This window comes from Coturnix japonica, chromosome 4 (assembly GCF_054131305.1).
Source record: "Coturnix japonica strain WE chromosome 4, WE-NBRP24, whole genome shotgun sequence".
In the NCBI taxonomy this organism is placed as follows: Eukaryota; Metazoa; Chordata; class Aves; order Galliformes; family Phasianidae; genus Coturnix; species Coturnix japonica.
The window spans coordinates 60,219,931-60,242,197 of NC_140666.1; the positions used below are offsets into that span (position 1 = coordinate 60,219,931).

The 22,267-nt window shown below is 35.2% G+C and overlaps 1 protein-coding gene across 6 annotated transcripts in view; it reads right to left on the reverse strand.

Moving 5' to 3' along the window:
• LOC146761092 (uncharacterized) overlaps window positions 1–18,098 on the reverse strand; it is a 349,547-nt gene extending 331,449 nt beyond the window's left edge. For 4 of the 6 annotated variants that reach the window (XR_014945938.1, XM_085547054.1, XM_085547053.1 and 1 more), the window contains exons 1-2: window positions 17,987–18,098; window positions 14,398–14,511 (exon numbers count right to left, since the gene is read on the reverse strand). The gene's annotated coding sequence lies outside the window, so the exon portion shown is untranslated. The remainder of the gene's footprint in view (window positions 1–14,397; window positions 14,512–17,986) is intronic. The other 2 variants (XR_014945937.1, XR_014945936.1) reach the window with 1 other exon arrangement.
• Window positions 18,099–22,267: the final 4,169 nt, after the last annotated feature.

The following is a 22,267-nucleotide window of genomic DNA, read 5'->3' on the forward strand; positions in this document are numbered from 1 at the left end:
ATAAATCTCAGAGCACTCAGAGTGTGTATTTGTAACTAAGAAAGAGATCACCAGCATTAAAACCCTGCTTATATCAACTGCAAGATGGGAAATAAATTAGAGACTCTACCCTCTTTAGAATCTGAGGGGAAACATATACTAATATAAATGTAACCTGATAATACAATTAATTTCAAAGTAAAATTTGGAGAATACTAAGGATAAGTAAGATTTCATTGTCATTAATGTCTGCATATTTATTGGAAAGCAGGTTGCGTGAGTGTGTGTGTGATGAATAAATGAACCCTTAATTCTACAATTTTCTCTGCAGGTTATACACAAAGGATCTTCATTTCTATGTTTTTATTCTCGCCATTATTGGGATAACAAAAAAAAAAAAAAAACAAAAACAAAAAAAAAAAAACCACATAGTGAAGTATCACTGCATGTATCAGTAGAACACAAAAGACAACTATTGAAGCTAAACAGAAGCCCAATAAATCTAAAGAAAAGCCATTGACAATTTTATAAAAAATAAAAAATAGTTTCAGTTGTTAAAAGGCACCCAGGGATTAGAAAAAATGTTCAGGGTCTTAAAGGTTTTAGAAGGTTGCTGGTTTTGGGTCCTGACAGTAATTTTTATTCATTGGTTTTTACCTGCAACAAATTTTGTTACGAAATTTCATCCACCAGTTTATTTCTCTTAATATTGAACTGAAACTTGGAATAATTGAAACAAGGTAGAAGCATCAGGAATTAATTAGGTGATTGCAGGAAAATCACAATATGTGATCAATATTTCTAATCTTAAGTAGCACAGGCAAAGGATGAGAGTTGCTATACAGAGGAGGCTGTGTTACAGTAAAACACAGATAAAATACCTAATAGGGTAAGCAGTAAGTTAGGAGCTTTAGACATAATTATGCTATATATAATTTAAAGCTCAACTTCAAAGCAAGTAAGTGCTATTAATTATCCTCTACCCAACACAGCTCTTAAAATGTCAAATTAAAAAAGACTATTGGTAATTATATAAGTTATGGCAAACTAGCTCCCTTCATCAGTGACAGGAGACAGCATGAAAAAAAAAAAAAAAAGCAAGCAAGATCTACCTTTCCTCTCTGATATTTACAGCTACTCGCTCTTCATGCAGATCAAGAAAGCAATCACGTATGCTCTGAATTTCCTCAGTCCTCCTTCAGGGACTGATCCTGTGAGTAATCCCTCTCATGAGCAACAGCTGCTGTATCAAGCTGGTATTTGGGAGATCACCCAGCTCTGATGACCCGACCCCTTGCCACTGTGGCACATGCATGGGTGGCAGAGCACTCACAAAGAAGGGCCCCCATTTCTGCCACCAGCACCCAGGGCAGGGAATGAACTCATTCTTCTGCCTCAGTTTCTTAACCTTTTAACTTGGGAGGTGTTCACTGTAACTCCCTTGGTCCTGCTGCTGGAAAGCAGTGCTGCTCCCAGTGGCCCCACGTAAAGGGTTAAGTATTACAGGCAAATATGAAGCTTAGGTTAACATGCACATAAAGATTTATTTCCATAACTATTTGTCTAATTTGGAAATACTTGCACATAATTAAGTTTCAAAGGGCAGAGGAAAGAAAATAAAAAGCTTGAAACTGTGTGTTTAACTTATGCAGTGCCTTCTCTGAGTCCCGTGTTCATATTTGAATTGTTTACAAAGTGAAAAGGGGCTCTCAATCCCTGACTGTATGTGTGTTTATACACACAAAACTAGCACAGTGCTTATAACCTCAAGTTGTGGGGAAGACATTGCCATGACAGAGGAAATTATGTACTGGGTGTGGAAGATAGTGTGTATTTCAGGCAGGTATTGCAATCTTCCTCCTGGCTCTTAGCCATTGCTCACTCATAACCTCTATAATTCACCAAAATTATATATTAAAAGCACATAATGAATGCTGAGTTTTTTGAGTTGAGTTGCAGAGTTAATAGATGGTTGTCATCACACCAGATTACTGGTATGGAGTAATTACATTAAAGAGCAAGCAGATCCTTATCTGAGAATCAATCTTTTCAGATGAGTTTTCTGCAAAAAGCCAAGATGTACAGTAAGTTACGGATATCCTCCCAATTCAGATCAATTGGGTCTTTCAGGCATTAGTATTCCAGGAGGTACTACTTCTTGAAGAATACTATCCTGGGAAATAAGATCATTTGATGTAACTTTTGTTTGATTTCAAGGGGAGCCCCTTACCTAAATATCTTCAAGAAGCCGGCCCTTAGGCATTTTTGAAATTGAGAATTAGACGTTCCAGTGTTGGATTAGTGCCTAAATACCTTTAAAAGTGTGGGCTTTGGAAAATCCCTCTGGGTGCCTATAAGCACCTGTAGGCATCTGGATACCTTTAAAGATGGTCCCAAATACTGCTTTAAAAGCTCATCCACTGCAAGAGGGGCTTACACCCTTTTCCTTCTTTCCACTTTCCCACAGGTAACTTCTTTCCACTTCAGTGGCTATTGTAGGTGTTTGGCTGAGCACAGAGATAAGTCCTCGCATGTGCACAACCAGATGGGAAGCTGACTCCACAGCACGTTAGAGGTGAGCAGTGGTTTTCAGGCAATGCAGGCTGCATGGGCAAATGGGTACGGGGCAGCACAGAGGTTGTTGGTCTCTGGCCTTTAATAACAGCAGGTAAAGTAGAAGTAGAGAATAAAGCATCTCTGAAAAATCACAGATAGTCCCAAGAGTTCTCTGCCATGGCACAGCTCAGGTGTTGACCTTACAAGGGAGGTTTCCTGTATGGCACAACTCCAACAAAAGACATTCTCTTCAATGACCCTTCTACAGGATAACTAGGGATACAAAGTCACATAGCTCTTCTAGGTGAAATAAGAAGCAATCAGGGAACAGCACCAAAGCAGTTTTCTTAGCAACCTCATAACATAACTAACCTATCACAAGAGTTGTGAAGAGCTGCAAACAAAACCTAACCAGCAGTCTCTGATGATCTAGTAAAGATCTCATAGAAGACATGCAAATTCAGAAAGCAAGATCTGGCCTTGAGTACAGGGCAATCCACAGCCTTTCTTGTACGATCTCTGTTTATGATGTGTTTCCTAGTAATACAGAGAAGCACGCACAATTCAGCCAAAGACTGAAGCTTCATCCATCCCTAAAAGTGAATACATTTTATCAGTATCTTTACACTAGTTAAGCTCTGGTTACTGTTTCTATTACAGACGTCAACAGATAGCAAAGAAAACATGAGGATTTTAGTGCCCAGGTCATAGAAATAACCAAGTGACCACAACTGTCTTCTGCTATCAGATCTGGCACACCTGAAAACAGAGGCTGGATGTATCAACACATTAGCCTGCATTAGGTATATTTTCAAAATCCCCTGTAGTTCCAGTATGAAGCCTTTAGACTTCTTAATGTTGCTTTCAGCATTTGTTACACGCTTTTAGGTGACATCTGCTGAAAATTTTGGAAGAACAATGAGTTCAGCAAGTGATGAAGAGAAAATGAACAGTACAAGAGATGTTACATTACCCTTCCCTTCTTACATGTTGTCAGACACAGCACTTCATTCAAAGGGGTTTCACACATGCATTTTTAATCAGGATTATATTTCACACACATCTATCATCGCTCACAAGTGCAGCAAACTATTCCCCCTTGAAAACGTATCAGCTCTCTGTGTTTGCTGTCAACTGTTTTTTTCTTTGTACAAATCTGCTGTTTGGTGACCCACAGGACTATTTTTGATGTATTTTAAACAAAGCAAAAGAACTGTTTGGGAACAACACTGAAAAGGGCTGTGCAACTCCTTCAGTACAGCACCTTTTTTTTTTTTCTTACTGAGATTATCTTTACTACCATGCAGCTAGTATTAATAACTGACCTTAAATTATACACTCTAAATAAAAATGTGATTGGTTATCCTGACTGTAAGCAAGAACTCCTATGAAAGCTGCACCGTTTTATTAAGCCTACCAATTTTGTACTATACATTCTTGCTCACTCCCATAACTATTTCCCCCACGGAATAGACAAGATGCAATAGGCTTGCTCTCTTGTACTAGGAAACACACAAGGAATCCCAAGGTCCCTAATGCCCATGAACCCTAACCCAGTGGGGAGCAAAAACATAAACACATGCAAACGCACAAATCCTTTCTTCTCTGTTTAAGATGGTGAGAGTTTACCTGAACCTTTTATGCAAATATGCTTGTCCATGACAGAAATCCCTAAATTTCCAGTAATTCAATCAGGACTTGAAGAACAGCAAATTACTGTAGCATTTACATTTGAGGTTTTCCAGAGCTTGTTCCCTGTACAGAAATTCTGACAGTCACTGGTAATAGCCCAAAGTAATAAGCATCTGGTACTGGGAACTGCTTCATATTCAGACTTGTGCAGACTAGTGTACTTATTAGTACTTCAAAATCTCCATGGCTAATCCCTGCTACAGAAAATGTTTTGTTTTGGTTTGTTTGTTTTTTTTAAAAAAAAAGAAAACGGCAAAGATGACAATACAAAATCAAAATAAAAGCTACTCTCGCTATTGCTTACTGTCCATTCAGTAGGGGGATAAGGTTAAAACAATAATCTCAAATTCCTTATGAAAAAAGGAGTATAGTAAGCATAGAATTGATGGAGTTCTTCAGAAATTAAATGGGATTTTGTAGAAATTATCCAAAATATAGATAGATAGATAGATAGATAGATAGATAGATAGATAGATAGATAGATAGATAGATAGACAGACAGATAGATGTAGCATTTACTGCATAATCATATACTTTCTAAATGCTCCCCACCTCACAACTATCACATGGCATGCAGCAAGGGCTTGGGATTTTTTTCCTAAAAGATGATCCTCAAATCCCACAAAATACAATAACTTTTCAAGGAAATCTCACCTGGGAAGAATACAGTTCATCATATAAAATGAAACTATCAAGTTTTTTCTTTTTACTTCCTTAAAATATTTTCTCCCTTTACCAAGACAACATTTTAAGAAAAAGAGGTTGTTTAATTTCTTAAATAGTTTCCTTTGTTTACTTGCTATCCTTCTTATTGATGAACCGCAATAACATCCTGTAAAAGATGCTTTATGCATTAAAATGCTGCACTACCAGAGCCCCGCATACTTCAGATTAATAAAACTTGTATCTTAAAATAGATGCAACCTAGAGAGGATGTTATGGAAGCCTTTCAACAAAAACATCACTTCACCACATAAAAATGTGCTACAGCAAAGCGCTTTTAAGAAACTCCCTCAGCTGGGAACTACTGTATATCGACATATGCCCTGAAAAATACATACCAACACCAATTGCACGGGGGCACTGTTCACATGAAGTAACTATATCTATATGTTGTCAAGCAACTGGTCATAAAAGCACTGAATAAAAAGGCATTTGAAATATGAGATGACTGAAAATACCACAGCTGATTTTTTTATATTCTCTGACAGTTAAGAACAAAAAGACTTTCAGACAACAAATTCTCTACATCAGACTCTACATCACGGTATTTGACTTCCAAAATGTAATGTAAAGTATTGCCAAATATCTGACAGAACAACAATATGCACTGTAAAATGAACACTTTTTAACAGCGTAAGAAGGAGAGAACTTCTTGTTCAAGTAGAATCACAGGATTTTTAATTACACTGTACCTTATCATCAAATTAATCACAACATTCTTATGAAACTCTCTGGTATTATATACTGATGGCAGAAGAAAGCAGTAATAATATTTTTCTAGCATTATCTCTCTGTTTCCAATAAGTGAAAGAAGTAACATCAAAATGGCAGTATTCTGTGTACTGAATGTTAAGGAAAGACAGCTTTTTCTTTGTACTCTCACGTTTAACACCTAGATTAAAATCTCTTTATGGCTTCCTTAAATTCTATCATATTTAACATCAGTACTTGTAAGCTACTCTCCAAATTTTCTTCTTCAGTGATTTAAATCTCCATTTAGACAAGTTCAGTCTGGATTGCCTTTCCATAAGTTCTAAATCCAGACAGGTAAGGTTCTCATTCTCAGTAGTGATTGAACAGGGGGAACATAAGTTTTTTAAGGCAGACACCCAAGTCATCAGCCTCAGACAATGGGTAGGAGGAACCCCTGTGGCTCCAGGGACACAGGAAGCCCCCAGAAGAGGGCTGATGTGTTGTATCTCACACCAGCTTGGCCAGCACAAGTCTCATGGTTGTAAGCAACAGCTCAGGCAAGGACAGAATGAGGAGGAAAGATTTGGAAGGATATGGGAGAAAAGAACCTGGATTTCCTTATCAGAAATGGTGATGAGAAGGCAGTTGAAAATTGACAGTGCTTATTTAGGCTCTTTTAACCCTTGGAGGAAATTGCTTATCTAGATTTTCACTGCTCAACAGCAGAATTCACAACTGATCTCATATTTAAGATAAAGTTCTTCCTAGGAAAGCTACAGCTGGAAGGAAATGTGGAGAACAATATTATTTCATCAGAAATGTATCTCCTTTCCAACTCTAGTGGTGCTTTCCACTGGCCTTCTCAAACAGGAGCTCAAAATATTTTAAATACAGGGGAGGGAGGAAGAAGGAATAATTTTCACCTGGTACAGACTGTACACTGGTCCACATCCTGCAACAGGTCAATTGAGGGATGCAAAATTCAGGAGAAATAGAAAACAAATTGATAAGATAGACAACAATAAGTCTTTGACCAAATGTTATCAGAAATGACAGATGTTCAAAATACAATAGGAGCTTATTATAAAATGTTATTCATAAATGGATATTGTTATGCAATATTAATTTTAAAAGTTTCATATTTCACATGGAGGTGCTGCTTTCTGAAGAGTAAGGAAAATGAAACAGATTCTGGAAGATAACAGGCAGGAAGATGATTGTTCAACACCGTAATTAATTAACTATGAATAAATAACTTGGTGCTGTTCACGGAGGTTTTGGTAAAGAGGCAGTCAGCAGGGACAGGAAGAACCACTGAGAATCAAGGAAAGCAGTAAGCAAGGTAACAGCTTGGAGTTGTTGCAACTGCTTGGTGCTGTCCAATTTATTTGGATTTCTTCTGTCTTCAACTAGGAGGAGTGAATATGACTTAGAAAAGGCTTTTTTAAAGGTAGACTGATTTGATTTGAGGTATTGATCTAAATCAGAAATACCAACTAAACTCATCTGACAACAACTGAGCAATGGACGAGAAATGCGGATGTAAGTGTTAGCATTTTGCTTTCTTCCCTCTAACAGTTTCCTTTTGACCCTATATCTCACAGCTTTGAGTTTACAGTAATGGTAGAGTGCTTTGTCAGTGTAGAAAATAACGAATCCAAATGCCTGTTGAGACTATAAGAAAGATTTATCCTGCTGAAGAAAATGAAAATTCTGTTATGGATAAAATGTGGAGCCAGGTTTTCCCTCTGTTTTCTCAGAAAGCATGGGAATCTCTCTAAGACTATACTTTTTGTTCGCCTAAGCTACAGCTCAAGCCCTCTCTCTCCATATAAGGCTGTCACAGGAGTTTTCCTCAAGTTTCCCTTGAGAAAGGATGTTCCCTAAGAAGAAGGGGTGAAAATACCCAGCAATCCTCAGTGAACTGAACTGATAAAAAGGAAAGGAGTGACTGTCAGAATTTCTGTAGCATCTTTATGATTGTTGCACAATCAGTCCAGAGCCATATCTCCTGAACATAGAAAGAACAAGTAAACAACAAGCAAACAAATAACAGCCTCTATGCCAACCACTTAATTTGTCATACAGACTAGTTGCTTAAGAAAAACTGTAAAGCTTGCTAAAAATACTGCATTATTTTTCATCGCAGTTGTATTCGTGCACTTGAGAGAGACCATGAGTTCTGTATCTGGAGCTGTTAGCTCTCCAGGGCTGAAATGCTGATCTCCACTAGGAACAAAACATGAAAACTGAGAAGAAAGGAAGAAAAAGCAGGAAAAGAGGAGACATTGTTGTAACTATTATATTTTTAAGCCATTAAAATTAAAAATGGAGGGCTATAACAACATTGAGATTCCTGAAGAGAAGACATGGAGATTTCAAAAATGCTCCATTTCTTGGTTAGGAAACAAAATCTTAAGCTCTGCAGCATTTTGGAAAATAAAGATGGTTATGTGATTAAAATTTATTACACACAAAGGAGCAAGTGAAGGCTCCTGAGCATAGTCATTACCTCAACTATTAAGCAATTCAGTCTTTATCCTGCTGGACATTTTACTGAAGAATTTCTTACAGTATTTTTTTGAGGGGGAAAAGAGGTAAATAACACTCCTCTATATTCAGTGAGTTTTCACAGAGAACTTTAACATTGCATATTATCTGCTGCCACCAAGATATTATCCTGCTTTACTCAGATCCGTGTTATATGAATTTTATCTCCTCTGCTGAGAGCATAAAATTACCTTTGGACTTTGTTTCACAGATGGACGAACACAGAACCAACCCTTGTACAATGTTCTTAGCGCATTCCCAGTTAGCCTAAATCTACTACTCAAATATTACTTTTAAAAAAATACCAGCAAAAACAAACAAACAAATAAACAAATAATACAGCCAAATCATTCTCTTTACTAATGGTAAAAATTTCTTATAAAATCATTCTGATTGAGGAAATAATATCTCCAGATATCAAACAGAAATTTTAGGGAAGGGAAAAATGTGCTGCATATACTGTTGAATCAAATGAGAACACTTCTATAAAGATTAATTCAGCAGGAATTCATTCTGTGTATTGCTTTGTTCTATGCTGAATGTAAGAATGAAATACAATCATGTAATACAAATGATTAATTAAAGTCAAGAGAGTAATGTGGTGCCCAAACATAATCATATTACTCATGGACACATCTCAACAGGCTTGCATGTTGAGTTTTGAGAAGAAATGCCAAGACAGCAAGTGATTAACAGAACACTTCTGAACTTTCACTGTAAAAACAGGGCTGGTTTCTTTCATTACAGAAGATTATAAGATTTTGTGATACCATTTTGATCAGGAATACCAAATGAATATTTGTAGCCTTGCTTGTCATAATCATACCTTGCTGTTTTCACAGAAAATTAAAAAAACAAAAAACAAACAAAAAAAACACAGCACTATAGCTATTTTCATTGTACTAGTTACATCTGAAAGTATGTCTCATTCATGCTTAAGTTTGCTACTACATGTTCAAATATTTCTTCAACTTTGAGTCTCCCATTAGCTCAGTGTAGATAGCAGTCATGGAGAGATGAGGAAAGATGGATCAAATATTTGAAAGAAATCCACTGGGGGAGTGTTACATAGGAAACCTAGAAAAATCTCTGAATACATCCTAAAATGATCAGAGGCCAAGAGAATGTTAAAGCAAAGTGTTGTTATACTAGTTTTTGCTCTTAGTTTGATAAAAATAGAGGGCCATCATTAGAGACAAACTATGGTTGCATATTCTTGCTCTTTTGGCATTACAGTCACTCATAACCCACTGGTACTAGACCAGCCTATATTGCTGAAGAGGTAGACCTACACCATCACCAGATTTGTTACAATTGCTATGTGGGGTTGCTTATTACAATCTTTACACCACAACTCAAAACCAATACTTGCTCCCATCCCTCAAAAGATTGCCCAAAACAAAGAAGACTACTTATACCAGAAAATTACCAGTATTAAGAAAGAAGGTGACAGACCTGAAAGCCATTAGTTTTAAACTTCATATGCACAATCATATTCATAATTTACTGATTTGTTTTTCTTTTGTGATTCTGTTTTTGTTGTTGTTCTGTTTGTGTTTCCTCTGACTCTTAACTTTCAAATGAGGAAGCAGAGAAATAGAAAAGAGTGAGAGTCTGAAGAGACTATGAGGCATCCCATTGCAAATAACATGTAAAAACTATGAAATTCGGGAAAATTTTATTAAATAGATGACCTTTGTTATTCCTCAGCTTTATCTCTCGCAGTTGTAATGTAAAAAAGATAAAATAAATCCAATATATTCAAAGATACATTGAGATGCAATGTGCACAATGGTTCAATATTGTACTTTTTTAAAAAAATCCTTCCAGAAGAGTAAAGGAGAACTTAGAACAATGTAATTGACATGGTAGAAAGCAGCTACCAGTAGTAGCAGAAGCAGATATGAGTTCACAAGGCAGACTCCCCTTTTACTTCAGGAAGCTGCTATTTATAACACATCTTCCAAGGTTCAGAAAATTCCTCTCATCATACCTTTGGTTGCTCATACCATTGCACCTACTGGTAAGTTCAGTGAAAAACAATATACTATTTCCAGTGCCAAAACAATTGAGATAAAATTAACCTTATAAAAAATGTACCAGTAAATCAACTGTTGCTGCACAAATAAAACAAATCAAGTGGTGTGTCAAATTATTAAGTCATAGCTAACAATTTTTACTGCCACAGCTCTCTTCTTACCTTCTTATTCCTGAAAATGTAGTTTTCTCTAAAAAATACTTCATACTTCTAATAAAGGAAAAAAGTATTGTACAGCTGACCCTTGGAACTCTTTATTAGCTTTCCCTAATTTCTTCTGCTTCCTTATACTTGCACTGCAAATTCCTAACTACATACTTTTGACAAGCTTTTTCCTTAAAAGAAATAACATACTTCTAATCCAGATGCTAAAATTTGCATTGTTTACTCAGATATTTAAGAAACAAATTTCAAAGTCTGAGCCAAAGAAGAGGAGTAAGATCAATCTTCTACAATAATGTAAATGTGCAGCTTGTCAACACTATTAGGGACTATCACTCAGAATATACACCCTACTGAGTCCCAATTTTCTGAGTCTGCAGCAGTAACGATTGACCTCAAAGAAACCACTTGATTTACATCAGGGATTTGGGGTTTTAAGATTATCTTTGTACAGCTACAAAAAGCATTTACAAACTGACATTCAATTCATTTTGACAGGTGCTAATATTTACTCATTTCCAAACAAAATCCTTTAATAAATTCATTGCTGTTAATTTTTCTGGTTGAGAAAAACAACACAATAAAAAAAAAATAAAATAAAAAAATAAAAAACATTCCCCAGTTCCCAGTACTCTGCCTCAGAGATTTGTCTTGGATAAATACTATACCTTTGTTTCTTCTCTATTACTGACACTTAATGTAGAGGGGTAAAAAAAAAAAAATGATGGATGCGGACAACCATAATTTTGTATTTCTGAAAATACTCCCAATTTACTAAATAAAATAAAATAATCTGAATGCCCCACCACCTTTGCACCAAATGACTAGGAATCAACCAGCTGCAATTTGCTACTGTGAAATATTTTGATCATCACTGTCTTTCAAAATCCTTTTCTTTCGGTTTCATCTGATCCACATGTGAGATCATCAGTGCAAGCTATAAAGAATTTCTTCCACTCAGTAGAATCTGAGAAAACTACCCTGTGTTGTCTCTGACACTGACCACCACAAGAAGAAAGGGAGGAAGGAAAACATAAGTAGTACTAAGTCATTCTTTCCTTGCTTCACTCTTCCAGATTCAGGAAGGTAATCCACTGCCTGTTGCTCTTCAAGTCCGAGAATAAATAGTTGTTCTTTCAGCCACCTAACACTAATACAAACCTAGTTTGTAGGAAACACCTCCCTCTAGATGTATTTTTGCCTCTTGATATGCCAGTGGCTAAGTTGCCTGTAAGAAATACGTGTTTCTATATGTGTTGCGCTGTAGTACCCTCTGCACTAACATCCAATTTCTGTATGCTTGCTCGCAGTCAGCTGTGTTTCTGTTGTCATCCTGAGTTAGGCTTATCTATGAGCCAGTTCAAAAAAATGCACAAGGCATGGGTTTTCTTGTGGCGTTTTTTTTTCTTTCATTTTCATTTTATTTTTATGATAATTATTGAACCAAGACTCTAAAAGTTTTCACTTTGTTGCTAACAAATGCCTGTTTTAATCAAGCCCCAGACAAAGCAGCCCACAAATGCATTTATTATTAAAACAAACTTGTTTAAAAATTCAAATCTTAGCTTATTAAAAAATATAATAAAGACTTTTATGTAGTTTAGTATGCAAGAGTTAGATTGCTTGACCTCTCTTTTAATGACTTAATTAGCTGTACTAAAACCCAGCTGGGCCTCTGCTGACAACATAGCTAGATATTTCAATCAGGCAGTGTTATGGAGAATAAGTAATAAATGCTACCTTGTCGCCATACAGTCCCAAACCAGAGTGCATGCTGGTAATGCTAAATTTGATCAGTATGCCTCATATTTCAATTAGTCGTGGTCTGAATCACTAAAACTGTGTAATGTGTATGAATTCCTGATATCAGATACAGAGCTACAGGCTCCCACAGTTAGAACCCATTGAGTTTGCTTTTATTAGCAGCCAATTAATGGCCAAAATCTGCATTGCTTTTAAAATTTATAACCTCAATTCCAGCTGCATCCATGGCTCCTAGTATACTGTATACAATCAGATCCATATCACTGTCACAAGTCAAACAGCTGCAAACTGTATTCTGTCTGCAGAACTGAAAAATCCTTCCATACAGAAGCTTTTTTTTAACCTCTTAGAAGTTCTTTTCAAAGCCCAGCAGCACTAGTCACTTTGCGACAATGAGCGATTTAATACAGAAAGAAAGAAATCTACACCAAGGTAACCTCTTGGGATGTGCTAGGTTTTCAAACGAATGAAACCCTATCACTTTGGCACAGCACAAGGGCAAGCAAAGCCATTTCTCCTGACCAAGGCTAAGAAAATATAAACATATAAAACCCAACCCTCGTTGAAAATTAACCCGTTGGAGTCTAGAGAGTCATTAAAAGATCCCGCCAATACAGAGATTCATATTTTGGACCTTTCACAAATTAGTAACACTGGAAATTGTAATACAGAGTACAGAAATCCTTACGAGATTAGTGCTCACGCCTTTTTCCTCCCAAATGATTTAATGAATACTTGAAGACTCTAGACATTATTCTTCAGAATGACTCTCTATTACTGTTATACGATACTGCAGGAAATTTTGATGTGATCAGATTCAGACAGAAAGCATAGTAGCTTTATATACTGGTAATATCATGTCATAAAACCATATGATAAAGGCATATTTGACATCTGAAATTATGCTATTATTTTTTAAAAGTCATTTACCATATGTAAAAATGTACAGACTTACAACATTTTTGGACATCTGGTATTCTAGTGTTATCTGAGACAATTAGTGAATGTTTCTGTTCTTTCCCCTTTCTCTAAGCCACTGACCAAGAAAAGAAATAGGGAAGAAAGAACATGAAAATAACAGGAAAAAAAAATAAAAATTAAAAGGAAAGGAAAAAAAGGCGCGCATTTAAAACTCAGTGCTACGGTAGTGAACAACAGACAAAAATATTCACCTGGTTAAGTGCCTCGGTTTTATACATGGGAGTGTGAAAAAGCACTTCTCCGACAGTAATGCACGGTAATAAAAATGTTGTGCTTGGATAATACAAACTGCTGTCATGGCTATTTAAAAGACAATAAAATCCTATTTTATAAAATTCAACCACTAATAGCCAGCATTCTTTCTAACTGCTTAAATACTGCAGTAAGACTCCTAATGCCACTGTGAAATCATAAGCTAGTACTTCAAAGGTGTTCTATCTGTTACAAATTTAATCTTCACTGGTATGTCACAACTCATTTCATCCCAGAAGCTTTGAGATGCAGCATAGCAGCATTTTTGTTGTCCTAGGCAACATGAACCAAACTGTTAAATACCTGTCTGATGCCCCCAAAACGATCGCAATAGTATTACTTACAGGATTTACTATAATGGCTGCCTTGAAAAATTGAAATTTGTCTGTTCCACTTAATTAAGGAAAAAAAAAAGTCAATGTGTTTGATTCTTCTCAGTCCTTATGAAATATGCTGGAAATGTTTTATGCTTTTAATGAGATTAAAAACAAACAAAAAAAAAACAACAAACAAAACAAAAGAAAAAACTAAAACCATTTGAATGAACTAAAATAATCACACAATAGGATATTTATTCTGAAGCTCACTCATCTCCTGCTGAAGCCAGTAGATGGACAGAATGCAAGCGATAATCAATACAGGTGTAAAACTGGTGTGAGAGAAGGGCGAGAGTCACATAGGGTCATAGCATGGGATTTTTCTCCCTGTGTTATATCTATTATTACACATAAGCAGATGTGTGCAGGACATTCCTAGACAGGCACCTCCTTTTCCCCTGAGAATGAGTAACCCATATTTTAGGGTTATTCATTTGAAATTACAGAAACAAAGCAGAGTAATAAAAACAAGAAAATAAATTGAATTAGGATTGTACGTGATTGACTTAATTGTCTCCCACATATGCTCACATTACAGCTTTCCTAATGTCTGGGCAAAACAGGCTTTCAGAAGGCACGAAAGAAATAATTTTTCTTAACACATGATGTAGACAGACATCTCCCAAATACCTGGGATCCTCTCAGAATGCAGTCCGTTTACACTGTGAATGATCTCCCTAGGAGGGATGGGGTTTACTTCGAAATAAACTGTTTGCTTCAAGTCTCCCAGATAGGTGCTTCCAGCTGAAATGGAAATGGATCATTTTCAAAGAAAAATAGAGAGGAAAAAAAAAAAAAAAAAAAAGCACAAAAGCACAGGACTCTACCAAGTTTAGGAAGGATAAATACGTGTGTTTGAGACTACTTAGTTGTAACCAACAGGGATCCCTTTGATTTTTGAATTTTTACACACATTTCAGATAAAAATCAGGAAGGAAAAAAAATCCAGCACTCCAGAACATCAAGTGGATTTGTGACTCTCTCTGGAGGAATCTGGGCCCTTACAAACATATGAATGGATTATGCTGATTTTATACATATTTAATCATTGTAATCCACATGTTTTGATGTATAATCTGCAAAGTGTATTACAAACTGAAGAAATGTATCCACTTTATAACACCTCCATGTTATAAACAACAAAATATTTCATTTAGTAAATAAAAATTGAGGTGAAGAGAAAAATGACTTAATATTCTACAACTACTTCTCAGCTTTAGAATTCCAGAGACCAAATGAACAAAATAATAGACTGAAAACAGATTTTATGGATATAAATTTGTAAGCGTAAAATGACAGTATTGATTTATGTTTTTACTGTCTTATTTTTAATACTTTAAAGCAATTTTTTTTTAAATAAAAATGTACACTGATCTTTCCACTGTATCTAAAGCTTTGAAATATGTTTCATTACGCAGTTGATCAGACTTAGATTATGAGAAGGTTTGAGCTCTGCTAATTCTGCTACTGTATAAGGAATAATCAATTTCTGTTTTCCTACTCATCCGATTTCCTAAAAGCCCAACAGCAGCGCGTCAGCCGTGCTCTGATACCTCAAAGTGATCTGAGTGGGAGTGTCACAAAAAAACTTCTATAAAAATATCATTGGAAATCAGCTCCAATAATCAAGAATGGAGAAGATTTTGATACCAATATAAGAAACAAAAACACCATAGTTAAAAAAAATATATAAAACCAGAAGGCCAGTATGTGATATACACATTCTGTAGGGATGTCCATGTGCAACTCACTCCTGGCTTGACTTTGCTCTGCCATTCATGAATAATGCAGTCCTTACTAACTCAGAGAAATGAGAGTGAATTATGCTGCTTACTACCACATATTATCTCTCTGGATACACACACTTTAACACTCAGGTTTAAGTATGGTTGTATTTTGTTATGACCACCCTGCAACATAAACCCACTCTGGGATTTTTGCTCTTATACATGTCTTACATATACACACAAGTGAGCTCACAGACATAAGTGAATAAATCACAAGCACAGATGACTGTAATTAAAACATTGAGACAAATACATAACAAAAGAGGGAATTTCACTGAATTTCATAAAAACAGGTCAGTTCAACCGCTATCCACAAAAAGGTAAAAGAAATTGCATTACTACTGCACAGTTTTTGGTCAGCTCTGTGTCCATTAAACCCTTTTTCCCTGCACCAGCAAATATTAAATCCTTACTGGTATTTTTCCACGTTCTTCTGTGTTTTTAGTGGGACCCAGTCTTTCCCAGCTCAGCCCTAGCACTGGCATTGAGTATTTCATTATGCATCTCGTTATATCTGCTCTTACAAGGCTGATTCCATTACCATTTTACAAGTGACTTTTTAATTACTGCTACATCTAAGATGAGATTTGGAATTTTAAAACACATGCACATGGAGTTAGGCTGTTCTTTGATTATTAAAACCTTAAGGTTCAGACTACACAAGTCAGATGGGACTGCAGTAATCCTCCGAGGACAGTGGGGCTGTAAGCTATGGTTGGGGCTCCACTGAGAGACCATGCAGTCAGGATACAGCCCCTCAGGCTGTCGGGCAAGGCCCCAGTTTCAGGGAAGAAACTTAAAAGAGGAAATGTTTCCATCTGCAAACTTTCTGATGTGCTTTGTCCATTAAAATGCAATTCCAGTATGCATTGTGGATAATTACTCTTTATTTGCAGCACAATAGGGATTGCTGGTGTTTAAATTATCCCTAGAATGTACAGAATTGTGCTTTTTGAAGTAATCCTCTGTAATAAAACAGAATGCATTTTGTCAGATAGCTGGGTTTTTAGCTGTGCTGTAATAAAGGTGCTTAAAAATGTAGCCTCAGGCAACTAAAGCAGGGTTTCGCTTCTTCAGAAAAACCAAAGTAAAATAAAAATTTTCCCACACTGCACAATCTAGTCATTAATTTTACTGTAGGCAGCCAGACATGCATGCCAATGTTTTCTCTGAGTAAACTCATGTTTTACCCATTATATTCTCTGCAACTGAAGGTAGCTCTTACCGAATATTTGATTTTTAATTTCAGGCTTTATATTCAAATGAAATACGGAATCATTCCAAACCTCTTCAAGCTACTATGTTAAAACCAGCAGACAGTGGTAAATTTTTTCCTTTGACAGGCGTGCAGATATGTATATATATATAAATTCACATTACACTTTTTACCATTTATACACATAAGAAAACAGAAAAAATCTCCTTACAGTAGCGTTATAGAGAGATTTTGTTTTTAAATTAAAAGCTGTGTTCTACATCCTAGAGAGTAAAACAGAAACCATGTTCTAAATCCTGCCTTTTTCCTCTAAGGAGTAATTATCATAATATATGTGTGTATTTTGAATGACCAGCTGAGGAATAACGAAGCACTTACCAACAAAAAAGTGCAGTTCATGCAAACACTTGCTTAAACATCTACATAAACAGATAGATCTAAAAGTCTTCTAGCCTCTGTTATATTTAGTCTGTTGTCATTAAACAGAAATTTCTCTACAGATGTCTTGCTTGGTATGTGCTCTGACAAACAAAGACTTCCAGCAGAAAAAAAAAAAAAAAAAAAAAAAAAAGGAAAAAAAAATTAAAAGAAAAAACAACCAAAAAACAGAAGCAAGCAGAAAAATCTGACTCTGCAAAAATATCCAAAGTAAGAATCAATTTAACAACCAAGTGGAAAGATGTGACAACTCTTCTACATGCTATACATGAAAAATTCTCTCAGTTGTAACTGAGAAAGTATCAGTTTAACAGCTGTAAACATACAACATAGGTGCCATGTGTTTGTCCCTAATATATACAAGTTTGATAGAGGTACACTATTTCCATACAAATGTTTCCTAAGCACCAAGAGTCTCATATTTGAGATCAATTTCAGACAAACGGAACATCCCATTATTATACAGCACTTTCACTTACATCATAAATGAGGTGTGACCAGCAGAAGGCAGTGTTACAATAAATATATAAGCTACTGCTCATTTACAAGCCAGTTTGATACTGAGATTTCGAGTTTCCCTAACTTTTCACAATACAACCACTGTTTTCCCTAGGCACTTAATATGAAAACTTCTCAACGTAAATAAACTTACAGAAGTACTTCAAATACTTCAGAAACCATTTCTTTTGCACCACACTGCTCTTAATTTAAAAGTTAACTTTCAGTACCTTGCATTTCCAGCTTTTTAAGTTCATCAGAGAACTGTGTTCCCACTTACCATTTCAACACAGCATTTTGCTGAGCTGTGTCCTCATGAACAGGGCTCACACACAGTAGAGAAGATGGGCATTGCCTCCACAGCACTTTAGCTTACATAATTCAGTCAAAAAAAAAAAAAAAAAAAAGGCTTCTAACATCATTTCTTATTAACCTTCAGTGGTTTGCACAGCATTTGGAGAACAGTATCTGGTACACTCTTAGTGAAACCACTGTAGGTATAATAGAACATACCATTAATTAAGACTCAGTAAAATGTTTAACTAATAATGTCATTTAGATGTGTTAGTATACAAAATCTGTTGGATACCTCTTCAAGTTTCAAAATCCACGTTAGAGGAACCAGGACGGCAAAAAAAATGTTACAGCATATGTTTGGATTTTTGTATTTCAAAGTCCTGACTACTTTATCTGAATTACAGATTTAGAGCTTTGTTATGTGTGATAGTTATGATAATATGATCACTAAAGGCACAGAGACAGGGAGACTCAAATCCCTTTGAAAATCCCTTTCTCCATTTCCTACAGCTGCTGCTGGAGTTTAATATCTGATAGAATGATGAAAAAGAACAGGCCGAACTCCAGTTTTAATAAAAATTTTAACAGGTCTACATATAGTTATGAAAAATGTTATTTGCAATGCCAATCTTTAATAAAATTTTCTTAAACCAAAGAAAATTCCCTGTGGGGAATCTGTTATGAATGTGTTTTTCATATGTACTATTTAAGGCTGTTTAAAGGTTATGAAAGTGGCTGGTAAAATAAGTTCTATCACAGCACAACAAAATCCTACGTGCCGTCTCAATTTTGCATTTAATCAAATAAGTAAGCAAGTCCTTCAGTTTTTTACTGTTTGTTCCACAACAAACATTTTCAGCTTGCATGAAACGTTTTCTCCAAGCTAACGGTAATATTTCTTAGCATATGCATTAACTGCAAAAAAAAGCCTGACACAAATTTGCCAAGAAAGTGCTGGTTTTGAGTATCATTTGCAGCTAGAATTGTCAAAACTCACGTGCTTCATCAAGCAATATTTTCTGTCACAATCAGCTGGGGGTGTGTTTTAATAACACATATTTGAGTAAGTGCATGTAGAGAAAACCAATGGTAAAAGCAGAGCAGAACATCACTTCCAAACTTTGCAACCTGGGTGAACATAGTGCAACTTATAAGTGCTTAGTGAGTGTTCTTGCTGGATTAAATCCTTCCTTTTCACAGTAATAGTACCAAAGTTTTCACTTGTTATTTATGCCTTTCCTTCAAAGCAGAATTTTTGTAGAAAACATGTACTGGAAATCAAATTGTTCTTTCATGAGGCAGATACAACATTTAAAAAATAAAAAAAGAAAGAAAGAAAAAGACATTTACATTTACTAATATATTAAAAACCTAGCAATTGCAATCCTTTTAATCCTGAGTCCTGCCATCTTCATTAATGTGCATCTTCAAGGCCAGTATGTGAGTGCCTGTATTTACTATACCACCCTTCTGTTCCTAACTCTTTTATCTTCCTGCCCAACCTATGACTCTCATTAGCATCTCCATGATCATCTTAGAATATAACATTCAAGCGTATGACTTGCATACTACACTGACTTTAAACAGATGGTGATTTGCACCAAATTATTTCTTTTACAAACGCATGTCAGTAACAACTACAGAAGTCAGAGTGATCACCCCCATAAAGAAACTGTCTTTTGTTTCTAACTCTAGATTAACAGAATTAAGAGAATGCGAGGTGGTGGGAATCACCAAAACACGCTGATGAAGTACAGCCTCCTACACCTTATAAACCTCTGACTACAGAAAAACTTTTGCAGAAGCTGCTTTGTGCCCATCTGTCTGTGAGAGCATATGTTTTTGTATAGACTGATGTGAGATGACTGGAGCCAACTTTGAACTTTCTGTAATATTTTAAGGCTTTATCTGCTTTATTTAATCAACAAAAACTGAGAATGTCCAATTTATGGGGATAGTTAAAAAAAAATCCACTCATAAATATGACTGGTAAATACAAAGAATTAACCTTTGATTACCATAATCAAATATATATATATATTAAAGTTATTTAAAATAATCTACCATTTCTCTGCTACATATTATCAGCCTCTTTATTTTAAGGTTCTGGTGAGGTTCATATTTCCTGCGACCTTAAGCAAAGGATTTGAAAAATTTTGGAGGAATCAAGGTAACAAGAATGTATAAAAGAATAATTTATTGCTGTGACCATTTTGTCCTCTGATTTCTGTTTTGGGATTATAGTGGATTATCTTTGTCTAAAACCTATTTTTCATATCCCTCTGGAAATTAATTGACAAGTTCACTAACAGGAAAGCAAAATTAAGAGATCTAATCAATATTTAAACTCAAATCTTTATGCTGCAAAATCCTTGAACATAATTCTGTGACATATTGGTTTTCTCTTTGAATTGAAAGCCTTCAGATGAAATTTAAACTAGCATTAGAAAAGACCTCAAAAGAGCACCCGAAAGAACCAATTTGAAACAAAAATTTTGTGAAAATCAAACACAGAAAATGCTCAGCATCTACACAAGTTACATTTCTCAACACTTTTTTCCCAGTGTCAATTTAAAATAATCTAATTATCATTCCTAAGAAAGACGTTCTTTGAAGAAGTAACAGCAGCAATGTGATAAATAATTCTGATGTATTAATACTTCTTATGGCCAAATTACTGTACCAGAAAGGTCTCCGATTAATTTAAATCAAATTAGTTAAACACTAAAACACCAACTTTATTAACAGAACAATTCTTACTGAAGACAATTTTTTTGATTAAAGTAAAAAAAATACCTGATCAACTCTCTCATACAAATCCTGTTTATTCACATTTCATCTGTAGGAATTCACACCCATATATAACAATCAGTTAAACACTGTGAGAATATAAGTGTTTCGATCTGGAAAGCATACAGAATCTTCACTCAAAATTAATTCTAGCAAACAGAAAAGGAATCCTGTGATCAAGTTTCTAAGTATGCACACAACATCCATATTTGGATGAGTTTCCTGGATCTTATATCAAAATTATTTCAAAAGAATAAAGATACATTAAATGTATGTTAAAGAATGTGTTAGACAACATTATTTCAGCAATTTTGTTGTTCATGTTTGAAATGACGTAGGATTCATTCTCGGTTTGTACAAGACCTACTCTTTTTTTTTAATCAATTTGCCCTCCACCCCCAATGATGACTGAAATACTGTTTAAAATTGATTAGTCTGATCATGACGAAAAACATGCCATTTAGTCCTATTTCTTTGTAAGAGGTTATTAGTATAGTTCTTCATCCTCCTTCTGGAGATTAATAACTTTGGGATCTTCCAGAATGCTTTGGTAACAATTTGGTAATCTGCAATCCATCTCTCTTATTACTAGGAAACTGGATTTAATAATGCAAAAACACTTCCCTTTCCTCATTCCCTAACTGCATGTATTAAAAAAGTTTTCATAGCAATGACAAAGCATAATATCAGTGCCCAAGTAACTGCAACGACAGCCCCAAACAAGCATCTGTGACACTGAAGTGCTTAATTCTGTTGATGTATTTGTTTACTTTAATAAGAGCTTTTCTTTAGGAATGGGATGAATTATTCACTTCTAAGACACTGATATTTCAAGTTCAGCTCTGAAGCAAAAAAATACCCAGCATCCAAACAGATACCACAAGGCCTACTTAGGAGACTCTAAATAAATAACATAAGCTAACTAGAATGCTATTTAAAAGTTGATAATAAATAAATAAATAAAGGAGCTCCTATGGAACTGTCCTTATGCTTTTAAAGAGAATTACCAATCCTGGTAATTAGCTTTTCCCAGCTAAAAACATGGCTTTTCAAGACTTCAAGTTATCTATAACTGTGATCTACCACACTGCTCACTTTTAAGAAATGATTTTTTCCCATTTCCAAAACAAAAAGATCACTTGTTTTTATTGTCACACTTATAATCTGCCCTGCATGCTAAAGAAAGTATAATAAATATTGATTTTTCTTATCTTCAAGATCTCAAAAAACACAAGATGCTAACTGTGAGAGATCAACACTATAAAGCATATAACCATTTAGAAATAAAATCTGGGGGGATTTCACCCAAAGATAACAAAAGTCAGCAATGAAAGAGAGACAAAAATAAAATAAAATAAAATTAAATTAAAATAATTGAAATAATTGAATAATTAAAATAAAATGAATTGGATAATTAAAATAGAATAAATAAAATAAAATAAAATAAAATAAAATAAAATAAAATAAAATAAAA